Here is a 4,812-nt window from a genome sequence, read left to right as displayed (position 1 = left end):
AATTTTGATTGAGTTATTAATATGTTTTTTGATATAAGGAAAAAAATGAAGAAAGGAAAATAAGGCAGACTAAACAATACTTCTTTGAACTCACCCAATCAAAAAGCCTTCAATTCTTACAAGAGAATAGAAGAAATCATACTTTCATACAATATCTTAATTGAATTATATGTAATGATCAATAAATTCGGTTTAATTCTCTATCCATACGTGCCAAAATCCTAGCAAGAATCTAATCTATTCCATAGTTATTTGGAACTGGAATTGACGAACAGGGAATACCCATATTAGTGTTTAGTAGTTTCAAATAGAAATCTAAATGGGGCGTGGCCGAGTGGTAAGGCAACGGGTTTTGGTCCCGCTATTCGAAGGTTCGAATCCTTTCGTCCCAGAGCCTACTCTTTTTATATATCAGAATAACGATATCCGAATCTAAATTGCTCTTTTTTTTTTAACAACCTTCTTTCTAAGAGTCAAATATTGGAGAAAATGTGATTCTTGCTTTTGATTTTTAATGATTTCTTAAGATTGGCACTCGAAGAACTGTGAGATTGGCGAATCTATTCTATCGAGTTATTTGATCTATCGAGTTATTTGAAGATGCAAGGCAGATTCAAAAAGATTAGTTTATTTGTGTTATTTATAATATTCGTAATATTATTATTATTAATTATATTATTAATTTCTTATTAATTAGAATAGAAAAGCTTAATATTAATAAAAGTATAAAAAAATAAAAATATATTGTATTCATACAATATGGGTTAATTTGAATTCTTATTGAGGCTTTTTCTTCCTAAATTATCTATTTATTTCATATAGATTCATATAGAAGGAAATTGATTTCATATAGAAGGAAAAAGTATAGATAGATTACTATGTATCGACTGAACCAATGACTATTCATGATTCCATAATTGAATCAATGTTCCAAACTAGAGGAATGTTATGGTAAAACTTCGTTTGAAACGATGTGGTAGAAAGCAACGTGCGACTTGAAGGACATGATCGGCTGTGGATGTCAAAACCCACCACCTTCCATTATGTAGAAATGAAGGTGCTTTTGGCTCGACATCCTTTGTTCTGTTCTATTATAATCCGTCTTTTTGTTGGGTTGTAATGTAAATAGTACAGGATGGAGCTCGAAGAGAAACATCCATTTTTCAGGGGCAAGGATCTAGGGTTAATTAATGGAAATAAATAAGTTGGAACAACTTCGTAAGTCTATTTTTGATATAGAAATCGAAAAGCTCCGATTCAAACTATTTTCAAATCAAAAAGAAAAATTGTTGGAATTGGTAAAACTCTTTCGATCAAAAGTGTATAATGCGGGAATTAATCGTTCATATGATTCTTTGATAGAAAGAAAAAAAGAGAGAAAAAGGGGCATGTTGCTGCCATTTTTGAAATGATTAAATATCGCCGAAGTAATGTCTAAACCCAATGATTCAAGACAAAGATAAAGGATCCTAGAACAAGGAAATACCCTTTTCAATTGTCTCAACAACTAGATCAAAATGAAGAATCGAAATCGATTCTAAACGAGACAAACAAAAAAAGGGGTTAGAGACCACTCAATAAAAGAATGCCTAAGGATTTTTTTTTGAGCATTTTGAGAGTTATTTGACTTGAGTTATGAGAGTACGAATGCTTTTTTTCTTTTTTTTTGAAAAAAAAAAGACGGGTTTAAATGTCTAATTGATTTGCCGGGTTTATGGATCTTTTTGACATTCTAATTACATACATTATAATTCCATACATAGACATAACTTTTAATAGACATAACTTTTAATCATTTTTTTTTTTTTTTCTCGAGCCGTACGAGGAGAAAACTTCTTATACGTTTCTAGGGGGGGGGTATTATTTAACTACATCTATCCCAATGAGCCGTTTATCGAATCGTTGCAATTGATGTTCGATCCCGAAGAGAGGGAAGAGATCTTCGAAAAGTTGGTTTTTATGATCCGATAAATAATCAAACCCATTTGAATGTTCCCGCTATTCTCTATTTCCTTGAAAAAGGAGCTCAACCCACAGGAACTGTCCATGATATTTTAAAGAAGGCCGGGGTTTTTACGGAACTTAGTCTTAATCAAACAAAATTCAATTAATGAAATACAAAAAAGAGGGGGTGGATGACTCATATCTAGCTTTGTATAAATTTTTCTTTATAATTTCCTCCCCCCTCTTTTGTTTTATTCATACTTTTTTATTTATTATTCGTATTTCTTATTGCTTTGCTACTATAGAATACCGTGTTCTATAACAGATTTTATTGAGCTAATTTTATTGATATAAAATATAGAGAAAAAAGATCAATTGAATAAATGAAGTAATTGCATTTAAAAAAATAACATAAAATAAGATAAAAAAAAAAAAATAACATAAAATAAGATAAAAAAACAGAGAAAATAACAAGAAAAAATAACATATAAAAATAGAAAATATTAATAATAATTAATAATAAATAATAATAATTAATAATAAATAATTAATAATAAATATTATAATAATAAATATTATAATAATAAATATTATAATAATAAAAATAATAAATATTATAATAATAAATATTATTAATAATAAAAATAATAAATATTATAATAATAAATATTATTAATAATAAAAATAATAAATATTATAATAATAAATATTATTAATAATTAATAATAAAAAATACAATATAATAAAAAAAAAAAAAAAAATTGACTTAATTCTTTTTTTCATTGTATTTTTTTATAGTCTTTTTTATATTCTTTATTCTTTTCTCAACATTTATATTCAAAATTTACAATCATATTGACAACAGTGTATCGAACAAATATAATTCGATCGTAGATAAATAGATCTATTTATCCCCGCCCACAAGTTTGGCACTTCACTTCATTCAAATAATGGGTTCTTTCTTTGAATTTGTTGTGATACAAGAAGTTTTTTTTATTGTAATTGTATATTGTATTGAAAAAAAAAAAAAAAAATGGATAACAATGGAATGAATAAGACAGGAGGCGGTCCACAAATTTTCACTTATTCTATTTCTATGTTTTTATCTTAGAATTTCGTGTATTTTTATTTTATTCAAATTTTTGCTAATTTCATGTTTTGATTGCCTCGTGCAATTCCATTTTTTTTTTATTCCGATTTTTTTCGGGTTGCTAACTCAACGGTAGAGTACTCGGCTTTTAAGTGCGACTAGCATCTTTTACACATTTGTATGAAGAAAGGGATTCGTTCATACCATCGGTACAGTTTGTAAGACCACGACTGATCCTGAAAGGAGTGGATGGAAAAAAGAGCATGTCGTATCAATGGAGAATTCTAAGAATCCATTTTTTTTCCGGATCAGTCCAAAAAAAAAAATCGTCTTTGAATTTTTGGTGCGGAACAAAAAAAATTAATTGAATTCAAAGTTGGGTCGAGTGAATAAATGGATAGAGCTCTACGGCCCCAATTATAGGGAAACAAAAAGTAACGAGCTTCTGTTCGCAATTTGAATGATTACCCGATCTAATTAAACGTTAAAAATAAATTAGTGCCTAATGCGGTAAAGGTTTTTCTCATGAGTAAATTATCGATTTTTTTATGAGTCCTAATTATTAGTTATTCCCTTTATGGGTTAGACATGAATGTGTATAAGAAGCAGTATATTGATAAAGAAAAGATATTTTTTTTTTTTTTTCCAAAATCAAAAGAGCGATTGGGTTGAAAAAATAAAGGATTTCTAGCCATCTTCTTATCCTATAACGAACATAAATCAATTAGATGGCAAAAGATAGGATAGAGAATCCGTTGATGAATCTACCTGTCTCCGAGGTATCTATTATTTTCTTACTATAATACCTTGTTTTGACTGTATCGCACTATGTATCATTTGATAACCGAATAGATCCCCTATACTTTGGTTCAAATCGAATTTGAAATGGAGGAATTTCAAGTATATTTAGAACTAAATAGATCTCGCCGACATGATTTCCTATACCCACTTATTTTTCGGGAGTATATTTATGCACTTGCTCATGATCATGGTTTAAATAAATCGATGATTTTTTTGGAAAATCAGGGTTATGGTAATAAATTCAGTTCACTAATTGTGAAACGTTTAATTATTCGAATGGATCAACAGAATCATTTGATTATTTCTGCTAATGATTCCAACCAAAATCCATTTTTTGGGCACAACAATAATTTATATTCTCAAATGATATCGGTGGGATTTGCAGTCATTGTGGAAATTCCATTTTCCTTACGATTAGTATCTTACTCACAAGGGGAAGAAGTCGCAAAATCCCATAATTTCCAATCAATTCATTCAATATTTCCTTTTTTAGAGGACAAATTCTCACATTTAAATTATGTGTTAGATGTACTAATACCTTACCCCATCCATCTAGAAATCTTGGTTCAAGCCCTTCGCTACTGGATAAAAGATGCTTCTTCTTTGCATTTATTACGGTTCTCTCTCTACGAGTATTGTAATTTGAAGAGTTTTATTACTCCAAAGAAATCTATTTCTATTTTTAATCCAAGATTATTCTTGTTCCTATATAATTCTCATGTATGTGAATACGAATCCATTTTCCTTTTTCTCCGTAATCAATCTTCTTATTTACGATCAACATCTTCTGGATTCTTTCTTGAACGAATTAATTTCTATGGAAAAATAGAGTATCTTGTAGAAGTCTTTTATAATGATTTTCAGAACAACCTATGGTTGTTCAAAGACCCTTTCATACATTTTTTTAGGTATCAAGGAAAGGCAATTCTGGCATCAAAGGATACGTCTCTTCTGATGAATAAGTGGAAATATTACTT

This window comes from Durio zibethinus, unplaced genomic scaffold (assembly GCF_047325235.1).
Source record: "Durio zibethinus cultivar Kanyao isolate XHJ-2024 unplaced genomic scaffold, ASM4732523v1 HiC_scaffold_3, whole genome shotgun sequence".
Lineage (NCBI taxonomy): Eukaryota > Viridiplantae > Streptophyta > Magnoliopsida > Malvales > Malvaceae > Durio > Durio zibethinus.
Note: the sequence above shows the minus strand (reverse complement) of the source record.